Consider the following 13,203-nt stretch of genomic DNA (forward strand, 5'->3'; position numbering starts at 1 on the left):
GTAGTATTATTCCCATGCGTCTGCTACCCTTGTCCTACTAGCTGGTAGAATTTGCAGGTTTAATTGGGCCATGGTGTGCTTCATGATCAATATTTCTCCACGGGAAGATCAACGAGGGAAGAAAAACTTTCTTTCCCAAAATGTTTCAGAAGCAGGAAGTACTTTGGAAGTCTCGTCTTTGTTATGGTGTAGGTCAACTCTGCAGTCAATTAGCACAGACCAAAGTCTCACAAAGTACAAGATGATAATGAACAGATCATCCGTTTTAGTGATGTTGATTGAAGGATAATTATTGACCCAGGGCATCAGAGAGAGCTCCCGTGCTGTTCTTCGGACAGTGCCATTGCATCTTCTACAGAAGGTGGGGCTTTGGTTCAAAATCTGATCCGAAAGATAGCACCTCTGACACTGTAGCATTTCTTCACACTGCACTGAATTGTCAGCCTAGATTAGGTGCTCCAGGCTCTGGAGTAAAGCCTTCTGAATGACCCAGAGACGAGGGTGCCACTCAAGATTGGGAACCTGTGCCAAGATACGATGGGCGACATTGGAAACTGAAAGGGGTCAACACCTCCAGAAGGGGCGATGACAGAGAATGTTTAATTTATAAAATGGCGAAGTATCGAGGTTATACGTCTGGACCGTACGTGTTCTCAACCACAGTCAGATATCATTGATCTTTTGGAAGTAATTCTAAATCAGGCTGCTGTGTAATTTATCATTTGAAGCATAATTTACCCCGAGATTTCAGTCTGTTTTAACTGCCACTTTCATCTTGACTCGCCTTTTTTTTGCATTATGCCAAATAAGCTGGTTAAACTTACAAAAATAAAATGGTGTGCATTCTCATAATGTTTGTGTTACTGTGGAAACGAGAGGAGCACTTTGTATCAATGAATAATCTACATTGTCAGATTGGAACAGAAACCTGAGCAGCATTAATTAGGCCAGAGCACTTGTCTCTTTGGGAAACATTAAATCACCACATAAATCATCTCAACTGCATCTGTGCTTTGTTTCTTTTTCTCTGCTTTTTATTAATTGCTCCTTGAAAAAAAAGGAAGAATTGGAATTGACGAGTTAGGATACAGTAGTAGATAAGATTTTGCTGGTGAAATAATGCTGAGGTTAATTGTGTAATCTGTTATTAGTGGGTAAGTCATTCAGGAATTTGTGATGAGGAAGAGGTCGCCTTTAGATCACCACAAGTTGCTGGATGATTTTTGACACTCTGCCATTAGGCTCGAGAAACCGAGAGCTCACCTTCAACCTCAAACTCCCTGTTTCACTGGATTCACTGCATTAACAGTGCTAAACTCCCCCGGGAAATGAGAGTTATTACTTCGAAGCCCAAAGGGACCATTTAATGATGAGAATGATGTTCCTGCAATGCCATCAAAACTTTTCATCCCAGAAAAAGAGTAATTCATACTGTGCAGTCTTAATCTTGCTGGTCGTAAATTGTTCTTAGAGGCTTTTATTGTGAGGGGAATTGAATACAAAGGTGGGGAAGTTACGTTTCAGTTGTACGTGGCACTAGTGAGACCACAGCTGGAGTACTGTATGTTTTGTTATGCTCTTGACGTAGCATAAGCTGCTTCCTTGATGTGCTCTCTGACAAAGGAAGGTTCAGGCTTGGAGATAGCTTTAACACATTTATTAAACTGTTAACAATTCTCCTACTTGGATTCGACTCTCCTGTTAATCCTGCTATAGCTACTCAGACTGACAAACCAGTCTGCTACAATCCACGTGGTGGGTGTGATGTGTTTCAAATCAACCTTGTGTACTCACTGAGAGTCTCCACTGGAAAGAGGAAGATCATGTGTGCTGTATCCTTTTATATGGGTTGGTGTAATGCCCCTCTGTGGTAGTGTCACCTCTGTGTGTATCTTGACAGCCCATTGGTTGCGTCCTATCTTACTGGCCTATTGGTTGAATGTCTGTGTCATGATGTCTCTGGTGCTCCCTCTAGTATCTATCTAGTCTACGTGTATTTACACTAACCCCTTGTGTATTTACAGTGATGCATATCACCACACTGTATACAGTATTATTCACATTATTTAAGGAAATATGCGGTATGGGAATGGAACCCGTGCTGCTGGCATCATTCTGCATTACAAGCCAGCTGTTTAGCCCACTGCTCTAAACCAGCCCCGATAATAATAGCTTATTGTCACAAGTCGGCTTCAAATGAAGTTACTGTGAAAAGCCCCTAGTCGCCAAATGCGTTGGAAGCAATTCACAGAAGATTTCCCAGACTAATACCTGGAATTGTTTTTATTTTTTTCAATCCATTTACGAGATGTGGGCGTCACTGGTTAGGCCAGCATTTATTTCCCATCCCTAGTTGCCCTTCAGGAGGTGGTGATCAGCTGCCTTCTTGAACCGCTGCTGTCGTTGAGGTGTAGATACACCCAATGTGCTGTTAGGGAGGGAGCTCCAGGATTTTGCCCCAGCGACAGTGAAGGAACGGCGATGTATTTCCAAGCCAGGAATGGGCGGGTTGTCTCATGAGGGAAGGTTGGAGAGATTAGACTTGCTTCCGCTGGACTTTAAAAGTGTAAGAGGCTTAACTGAAACATTTACGATCCTGAGGTGTCTTAATGGGGTCGATACGGGGAGGATGTTGTCTTATTACTGGAACTAAGGATCACCCTTTAAAAACAAGGGGCCACCCATTTAATAATAATTGCTTATTGTCACAAGTAGGCTTCAAATAAAGTTACTGTGAAAAGCCCCTAGTCGCCACATTCCGCCGCCTGTTCAGGGAAGCCAGTACGGGAATTGAACCCGCGCTGCTGGTCTTGTTCTGCATTACAAGCCAGCTGTTTAGCCCACTGTGCTAATTCTTCCTCTATGAGGATCATGAGTCTTTCGACCTCTATTCCTGAAAAGGTGGTGGAAGGAGAGCCTGAATATTGTTAGGAAGAAATTGAAAATCGCTTATTTTCACAAGTAGGCTTCAAATGAAGTTATTGTGAAAGGCCCCTAGTTGCCACATTCTGGCACCTGTTCAGAGAGGCCGGTATGGGGATTGAACCCATGCTACTGGCATTGTTCTGCATTACAATCCAGCTGTTTAGCCCACTGTGCTAAGATGGCAGAGGCTTGTGCACCAGACTTTCCACTGCAGTCGCCACCCTAGCAGTTTTGGCCTCGGTGCCACACATTGCCCGCGAGATCTCCTACGGCCGTAGCCTCTGGGTTTGCTCCATTCAGCTATGGACCTGCTGGAGTGGCACTGAGATATCCCTCTGAATGTCCCAGCTGCTCCCTAACATCTCCATCAGCTCCGGGTATACCTGTCCCATAGGCTCAGCATCTGGCAGGCACCCAGCTGGGTCCTGGGATCCAGCAGACCTCCGACAGCTGTCTCGCCTGGGGGTTCCTGTGTCCACCTGATGCACATCAGCAGCAGTGTGGTGCTCACCAGATTGTGCCCCAGAAGCCTGTCCACTAATGTTTCCCATCGAGGTGTGTTTCTCTGCGTTGGTGGAGGGTGGGGATGACAGCTGTGACGCATCGACGGCGGCCACCTCAGTGGTCTCCTCCGAGGTGGTCTCATGGGAGGCAGGAGAGGGGGGACACCCTGAATGTGCCACTACCATCGGCTGGAGGACCTGCGGGCGAATGAACATGTGGTCAGTGGAGGATGGGCCATTCAGTATGGCGGTAACTCAAGTTTGACTGATCTGCTGGGTGGGGCCTGGAGGATCCTCACCTCTGTGGTGTCCGCCAACCTCCACATCAGTGACCCCCCCCTGTCCTTGGCCTCCCCCATCGCCGTCAGGGCCCGTTCCTCAAATATGGTGAGGGTTTGTGTATCTGACATCCGTCCAACGGTCCAAGCCCTCTCCTGGCGATTGGAAGGGTTGTGGGGGTGTCAAGGGAGAGGGGGCATGAAGGAAGGGTTAGGACCACATGGAGAGTTGGCGGTTGGATACTCACATGAGGCGGAAAGCTCTTGGGGGGGGAGGTTCAGTTGCGGGGGCATTGGTGTCAACTCACCCATGCTGCCCGTGCAGGTCGTTGACATTCTTGAGAGGCTGGAGGGCAGTCTTCCTGGTTGCACTCACTGCCGGACTTCATCCCAGGTGGCACTGGCAGCTTGGTGCCTCACCCTCCGGGGCCCTCGGGGGATCAGGGCGTCCCTCCTGGCCTCCACCGCATGGAGGAACCTCGTCAGGTCTGCTTCCCAAATATTGCCGTCAGTCTCCTCGGTGCCATGGCTGTGAGCTGGGTGGGATTGGATGTGCAAGTCCTGTTTAGGTCCTGCCCGACTTTGTTAGCGGGGGGCTGGTGAACGCGATCCTGGCGAAACAGCTGGCGAAGTTTCATTTTCAGCGTGGGGCCTTATTAAGTGGGCCAATTAACATTGAATAGCGTTGCTGGGCTAGGAATCCCGCGGCAGTTCACGCTCGCTACCACACTTAGAAATCTTCCCGGAGAATCAAGCCCATCACTTTGAAGTGCAATGCTTGAAGCGCGAGGGACAAAAAAATCTATACAAGATGTAACTGTTCATTCAATATAATCGGTGGAACAAAACAAATGTGAAATATTTAGGGGATGTCCACCTCATAAAGCGTCAAAGTCAGAATCTGTCAGGGGCAGACATTAGTGGTGCTTGTTCCCAAATACCGCTCCAGAAAAAAATGTATTTTCTTACAAAAAAAAAACAAATTCAGCACTGATGTTGAGGTAATTATATTTGGCCATGCGAGCCCTGCAGTGTGAAGGAGAAAGATCAGCCAGGTTATCTTTTGACGATTGCTATTGAGTGATTTCTACTGGAAAATATGCGGTGGTGGACATTAGGTGAAAATAGGGTCAAGTTCAGCTATAACCCTCCCGTTCTGCCAACATTCAGTCTTTCGGCTCACACATGCAGAATGATAACACGACTGAAATGCTGGAGGTCAGCTGAGGAGAGCAGCTGTTCTAATCCATCGTCGATGCATTCAGCGAAAGAGGGGAGGAACCCTGTGAGTGAGAAGGGGCTTGAAAGTAAGTCTCTGCTGATTGATTAAAGGTTGGAAAATGCTCGGGTCAAGGTAAGACGCCGTTATCAACCATAAATTCATGAAAGGACTGAAGCCTGGGATAAATGACATTTGGCAAATTGGTTGCTTCCTTCAAAAACAACCAAACCTTGTCCCAGAGTAATGCTCACTGTCCCTGGGAAAAGTGCCAAGAAAACAAATATGCCTAAAAGATGTCATCTCTAAAATTGAATTATGATTTTGTGTGTTTAAAAAGAAAGCTCATAAGAATAAAATTAGCGGTTTTCGTTATTATTCTTGACAAGCTGGAGACTTTTGTAAGTTTTCCTCCCAGGAAGAACCTCATTCAGACCTTCATTGTCTGTAGACTCGACCATTTAAACACAATCCTGAGTGACCTCCCACATTCCACCCTCCATTACCTGGAAGGCACCCAAATCTCTGCTTCCGGCGTCTTAACAGGCAGCGAGTCCCGTTCTCCAACGGCCCCGTTCCCACCGGCCGACATCGACTCGCAGTCAGAAAAGTGTTCGTTTTAAGATCATACGCTGTCCACTCTCAATTGTCGAGACTAAACGCAGACTGGGTGACCAATTTGCAGAACACCTCCGGTCCGTCCGCAAGCAGGACCCAGACCTTCCTGTGGCTGCCATTTCAACTCACCGTCTTGCTCTCACGCCCACATGTCCGTCCTTGGCCTGCTGTAGTGTTCCAGTGAAGCCCAGCGCAAACTGAAGGAACAGCACCTCATCTCCCGATTGGGCACATTACAGCCTTCCGGACTTAACATTGAGTTCAACAACTTCAGACTGTGAACTCCCTCCTCCACCTTCACCCCATTTTTTTTCTATCAATTTATTTTCATTTTTTCCTTGATCTGTTTTTCCCTCCCATTGTTCCCCCTCCCCCCACCCCACCTGGGCCATCTGTTCCTTGTTGCTCTTTGACACACTGCTCACTTTTGTTCTGCCATTGAACATTCTAATCTTTTAATGTGCCACAATCAGCTCCCTTCTTAGCCTTGATCACCTCTATTGACATTCCTTTTGTCTTCAAGGGATATGGGGAAAGGCGGGACCAGGGTATTGAACTTGATGACCATATTCATAATGAATGGTGGAGCAGGCTCGAAGGGCCAAATGGCCTCCTCCTGCTTCTATTTTCTATGTTTAATAATGTTACCCCTGATATTTGAGTGGCACTGTTGCTCTTGCGAAAAAGATAATAATAAAATAAATGTTATTGATAATAAGCAATGTTGAGCCCCCATATGGCACAGTAATTTTCTATTTTGTGCATTGTATCACAAAGTATTATCTCTGGGTACCAGTAATTCTCTCACACTCAATGGTGACTTAATATTTGCTTGATTTCACTATATTAAAAACAGACTGACAGATCTGAACTTTACTGAGGAGCCTGAGTTGTGACTGGCCGCCTCCAACAACTTTCTGATTGCCGGTGAAGATTTGTGCATAAAATTAGAAATGTTGAAGGATCTATCTGAGAGACAAATCACAAATTACCCCAGGTTTTTTTGCTATTGTACGACAATTGCTCAATAGGAAAGCACTGTGTCCCCAAAGAGAGGCACACATTCATATAGCATCCTTCACATCCACAGTACGTCTCAAAGCACTTTACAACCAATGAAGTAAAGTGTAGTTTGCAGTGTAGTCACTGTTGTAATGTCAGGAATGTAGCAACAAGTTTGCACACAGCAAGTTTCCACAAACTTCACAAAAATCTGTAATGACCAGATCATTTGTGTAATGTTGATTGAGGGATAAATATTGACCAAGGCACCGGGGAGAACTCCCTGCTCTTCTTTTTGGGGCAGCACGATAGCACAAGTGGCTAGCACTGTGGCTTCACAGCGCCAGTGTTCCAGGTTCGATTCCCTGCTGGGTCACTGTCTGTGCAGAGTCTGCATGTTCTCCCCGTGTCGGCGTGGGTTTCCTCCGGGTGCTCCGCTTTCCTCCCACAGTCCAAAGACGTGCAGGTTAGGTGGATTGGCCATGATAAATTGCCCTTAGTGACCAGAAAAGGGTTTGGAGGGGTTATTGGGTTACGGGGATAGGGTGGAAGTGAGGGCTTAAGTGGGTTGGTGCAGACTCGGTGGGCCGAATGGCCTCCTTCTGCACTGTATGTTCTATGTCCTTTGAAATAATACCATTGGACCTTTTACATAACTTGGCAATCAAGGCTTCAGTTTGACATCCCATCTGAAAGATGGCACCTTAAACAATGTAGCACTGCCTCGGTACTGCCCGAGAGTGTGCTCAGGTCCTGGTGTCCTTGAAACCACAACCTCTTAATCCAGGAGGTAGGGTTGCTAGTCCTCTTGGAAGGGCCGGGGGACTCCTGGAGTTGCCCGCAACCTCCCAGCGGCTATTAGAAGCAGTGCGGGAGATTTTTAAACCGTCAGGATTTGGATTCCCTGGCAGCCCAGAGTCCCTTTAACTGAACGGCACACTCCCGCACAGGTACAGCCAGTGTGATGGCGTTCATGTCTCAGCCACACGGGCACTTGTGGCTGTTGCAGCCATGCTTGCTTTCTCGCGCAGTGGCTGGCGTTGAGCGAGTGCCTCCAGTCTCGGAGAGAGACGAACAAACGATGGAACCAGCCCAGCTACGGGGTAAAGATGCAATAGGGCTGGGGCAAACTGGACGGTCTCCCAAAGGCAGGGTTTATAAAAGAAATGGAAAGTGTGCAGACCAGCAGCTTCTGTTCACCAGAAAGGTTCATTTCTGGTAATTGTGGAATATTGCCACGTAATTCCAAACGGGGGCGGTACCAACATGCCTTTCAGTCCCAAACACAACAAATTAATATTAGTCTTTTTCTTTTAATAATTGACCCTTTCACTTTCACTGACTTTTGTGTCTGTTGTTTAAATGGCTCAGTGAATTCTTCACCTGATATTTTGCAGATTTACACAGATCAAGAAATTCCCCCCTCTGTAAAAGGTTAAAGAATCATAGAATCCTGACAGTGCAGAAGAAGGCCAGTCGGCCCATCGGGTCTGCACCAGCCCTCTGAAAGAGCACCCTACTTAAGCCCAGGCTTCCACCCTATCACCATAGCCCAACTGAACTAAGGGACAATTTAGCACGGCCAATCCACCCAACTTGCACATCTTTGGACTGTGGGAGGAAACTGGAGCTCCCGGAGGAAACCCACGCAGACGCGGGGAGAAAGTGCAAACTCCACACAGACAGTCACCCGAGGCCGGAATTGAACCTGGGACCCTGGTGCTGTGAGGAGTCAGTGCTAACCACTGTGCCACCGTGCCACCAATTTATGGACCTGTATTTATGCAGCATCATTCATAACCTCAGAAACAAATGAGTATTAAAAAAATGTGCGTTTTTTTCTAATTAGTTTAGTTTATTAATTATAAAAATTGCTGGAGATGCAGGAGGGAGTGGGGAAAGCGCCTGATGGAACAGGACAATTAGAAGTGGGAGGTCACATAATACATTTTCAGAAATGCATTCATCCCGAGTAACCAGCTGTCCTCGGAGGCGGACGTATTACAGAGAATTTACAGTGCAGAAGGAGGCCATTCGGCCCATCGAGTCTGCACCGGCTCTTGGAAAGAGCACCCTACCCAAGGTCAAGACCTCCACCCTATCCCCATAACCCATTAACCCCACCCAACACTAAGGGCAATTTTGGACACTAAGGGCAATTTAGCATGGCCAATCCACCTACCCGGCACATCTTTGGACTGTGGGAGGAAACCGGAGTACCCGGAGGAAACCCACGCAGACACGGGGAGGATGTGCAGACTCCGCATAGACAGTGACCCTGGCCGGAATCGAACCTGGGACCCTGGAGCTGTGAAGCGATTGTGCTATCCACAATGCTACCGTGCTGCCCTATTCTGTCGGCTTTGGTACTGCCTTGATATGTCATAACGTACTCAAATATTTGACTCGGCGTTGAATCTATGACCTCCTGATTTGGAGGTGAGTGGATGACGACTGAGCAAAGCAGTTTCATTTAAAAATAATGCCAAGGTCAATGCCATACCTCGAGTGGCTTTAAGAGCAGGTCAGAGATTGGGAATTCAATGCTGAGTAACAGACCTCCTGACTCTCCAAAGCCTGACCACCGTCTGCAAGGCACAAGTCAGAATGATGGAACACTCTACACTTGCATGGATGAATGCAGCTTTAACAATACTCGAGAACCTTAACACCATCTAGGACAAAGCAGCCCGCTTGAATGGCATCCCATCCCTCCATCATGGACGCACAGTGGCAGCCGTGCGTACCATCTACAAGATGCACTGGAGGAACTCAAGGTTCCTTAGGCAGCACCTTCCAAACCCATGACCGCCATCATCTAGAAGGACAAGAGCAGCAGATATCTGGGAACCAAACCACCTGAAGGTTCCCCTCCAAATCACACCTCCCCGACTTGGAAATATATCGCCGTTCCTTCACATGTCACTGGGTCAAAATCCTGGAACTCCCATTCTAACAGCGCTGTGGGTGTACTTACACTACAGGGAACGCAGCGATTGAAGAAGGAGCTCACCGCCACCTTCTGGGGCTGGTTTAGCTCACTGAGCTAAATCGCTGACTTTTAAAGCAGACCAAGCAGGCCAGCAGCACGGTTCGATTCCCGTACCAGCCTCCCCGGACAGGCGCCGGAATGTGGCGACTAGGGGCTTTTCACAGTAACTTCATTGAAGCCTACTCGTGACAATAAGCAATTTTTTTTTTGAAGGGCAATTAGGGATGTGCAATAAATACTGACCTGGCCAGTGAAGCCGACATCTCATAAATTAATTAGAAAAAATAAACGGTATCACAGCGTTTACGATGCTGGACTATTACAAGCTGGGATGAGTAATCCAGAGAATGAGTTTAAATCACACCATAGCAAATTGAGAATTTGAGCTCACTCTGTTTATTAAGAAAAATCTAGAAACGAAAGCTGTAAGTGTGAGTGTGAAACTATTACATTTCCATTACGAAGGTCCCTTTAGTGGATAAGCCCTTAAGCCCTTACTCAGCCTGGCTCACATGTAACTCCAGGTGCATACCAATGTGGTTGACTCTGACCTGCCCTCTGAAACAAACCACACAGTTGTACGTTTTGCGCGCAGCAGTTGTAGAAGAGAGCCAATCGCCTTCACGGAAACTATGCTCATGAACGATCAAAAAATAGTTCATGCATTAATTTTACCAATCGGAAAATAGTTCCATTGTTTGTGTGCATGGACCACGGAGAAATAAAAGGATGTGATAGAATATTGTGAGAGTTGTTACAGATGAGAGAATTATTTGACAGTCTTTACGAATCAAAGAGTAATTAACTTCTCCTTGGAACTCTGCGTACGGTTGAGTCCATTGGTCGGATTGGGATAGGACTTGATGTGCCGAATGGCCTCTCCTCTCCTTCCATGCTTTCTTGTTTCTGTTTCTTTCAGTTGACAGAGTTCGATCTTTTGAACCTTTTGAAGCTGGAAACAGCAGCATTCTTCAAAACTGAGATGTCCTCAGAGACTAGACTGAAATGTCACCATTATCCTTCCGAGAAAAGATTTAAAGAAACAAAAAGGCCAATAGGCATGAGGTATTTATTAACACACCTCCTCTGTCAATTCCAATCCCTTTTTCTAACTTGACCATATTCTTCAGCCAGCGCTAAACTCATGGGGCTGGAATTTCCGGTTTTGGGACTATGTCCTGAGGATCGGTGGAGTTCTACGTGGGAAAAATCGGCGTGGCCCCAGCACCGACCGTTGAGGGGCTAGTAGCCACACTACGTAAAGCGCATGGCCTTCCCTATATAAATGTCTGGAGAATTGTCGGGTCCATGGCCGTGCATGCTTGTGGTGCCGATTTGCAGCGGTCGCGCCGTACAACATGGCGCCGGCCGTGCGTGGTCCCGACCTGCCAGTTAGTTCCCTCCTGGAAACCACCCGCCAGTCTCCCCCAGCCCTCGCCGAAGACCCCTCGGCCAACAGCACGGTTCCGGCCTGACTGTTGACGGCGCTGGACACAGTCCACAGCCGCCACGCCGGGTCCCCAACCGCTGAGACCACACGTGTCCCGCGCGGTCAGTATCTCGGCCCATCAAGGGCGGAGCTTCGAGCGAGGGCCTTCAGGTGACGTCCTGAGGCCGTCCCAATGGCGTGCAGCGCGCTCCTCGATGATGCCGTTTTGGAGGGGGCGGAGCATCCGAAAACAGGCACCGCGCCCGATTTGAAAGCAGACCAAGGCAGGCCAGCAGCACGGTTCAATTCCCGTACCAGCCCCCCCCGAACAGGCGCCGGAATGTGGCGACTAGGGGCTCTTCACAGTAACTTCAGTTGAAGCCTACTTGTGACAATAAGCGATTTTCATTTTATTTGGTCGTAAAAAGGGCTCTCTGCCCAATCGGTGGTTATGAAATTGGCATCGGGAAGGGAGAATCCAGCCCATCTTCGGAGGGGGGGAGATTTAAAAAAATGATGAAATGCTATCACTTCACATAGCTAAACATTTCCCAATAATGGCACAATCCTTCATCTAAAATTACAGATTGCAAACTTCTCATTGTTCACGCCACCAAATATAAAACTCTCTCTTACATCCTGTGACTAACACTGAGACTGCTAATTTTCTTGACTTTTCATTTTAGGTAACTTAGCACTTGTCACACTGTTCTACCAGGAACACCCACAAATTACCTACAGTCATCGCTGTTTCGAAACACTCAGGCATCTCTCTTTATTACACTTGGGTGTGTTGCGAAAGTTTTGCTTGATCCCATTCTTATTCCTAACTCCCTCACTTTTAATTTATTCCTCCTACTGTTGAACCCTTAACTAAAGAAAATAATGAAGCAATTTCCCTGAATCGAGTTTGCTACTCCCCGATAATCTTGAAAATATTAATGTGATGACGTGTGGTTGCCTTTTTCTCATAACTTCTTAATCCTTGCGATGGTAGGTATCCTCTCAAAGGCAATAGCATGAAATAACTACTGCACTCCAGTACTGAGCATTTGAATTGTTTTTTGATCATGAAGTTGAACACCAAATGGATAAGACTTTGGAACTTTATTTGGATGTTCTGCATGGCACATTACACCTCAGGGCCCATTGCATTGCCAAAACGCAAGGAACAACATTAGTTAAATCGCAGATGCGTTACAGTACAGAAGGAGGCTAATCGTGTCTGACCTGACTCTCCAAATGGGCAACGCACCAGGTGTCATTCCCCCACCATTGCCCCGTAACCCTGCACATTCCTCCTTTTCAGATAATAACCCAATTCTCTCACAGTTGACTGCCTCGATTGGACGTGACTCCGTCACACTCTGGGCCAGTGCATCTAGAACCTAAGCATTCACTGCGTGAAAGGTTTCTCTTTATATAGATATAGAATATAGAACAGTACAGCACAGAACAGGCCCTTCGGCCCTCGATGTTGTGCCGAGCCATGATCACCCTACTCAAACCCACGTAACCACCCTATACCCGTAACCCAATAACCCCCCCCTTAACCTTACTTTATTAGGACACTACGGGCAATTTAGCATGGCCAATCCACCTAACCCGCACATCTTTGGACTGTGGGAGGAAACCGGAGCACCCGGAGGAAACCCACGCACACACGGGGAGGACGTGCAGACTCCGCACAGACAGTGACACAGCCGGGAATCGAACCTGGGACCCTGGAGCTGTGAAGCATTTATGCTAACCACCATGCTACCGTGCTGCCCACGTCTCTGTCCTTCTTGCCAGTGACATTAAAGCTGCCCTCTTGTTCTTGATCTTTCCATAGTGGGAACAGTTTCTCATTATCTACTCTGTTCAAGCCCCGCATGACTTTAAATACTTCTGTCAAATCTTATCTCAACCTTCTATTCGCCAGCCCCAACCGCTCCAATCTAGCAAGGGAACTGAAATAAGACAGCACATATTTTGAGAAGATTGGAGATTGGATACCAGACATTCTGTGATTGACTGTGTTGGTCCCTGGGAGTGGTATTATAGTATAAGGGTCTGGCACATGCAGAGTTAATGTGGGTCTGAGTACAGTACTGCTCACACAGTGATGTAAGTGAGCACATGTCGCCCCACCTAGGGGACAGTGTGGTATTGGGCAGAACCGCGTGCGGACCGAGCGTGGAGACAGCTCTGTGCATGTCCCCTTTACTATGGGCGAGATTTTTCAGTGCTGCTGA

General features: G+C 47.4%; 1 long non-coding RNA gene across 1 annotated transcript in view; it reads left to right on the forward strand.

Moving 5' to 3' along the window:
• Nucleotides 1-4,902: 4,902 nt before the first annotated feature.
• LOC119954270 overlaps nucleotides 4,903-13,203 on the forward strand; it is a 36,410-nt gene continuing 28,109 nt past the window's right edge. The window contains exon 1 of the long non-coding RNA XR_005458203.1: nucleotides 4,903-5,060. This is a non-coding gene — a long non-coding RNA (uncharacterized LOC119954270). The remainder of the gene's footprint in view (nucleotides 5,061-13,203) is intronic.

Source organism: Scyliorhinus canicula, chromosome 19 (assembly GCF_902713615.1).
Source record: "Scyliorhinus canicula chromosome 19, sScyCan1.1, whole genome shotgun sequence".
Taxonomy (NCBI): Eukaryota; Metazoa; Chordata; class Chondrichthyes; order Carcharhiniformes; family Scyliorhinidae; genus Scyliorhinus; species Scyliorhinus canicula.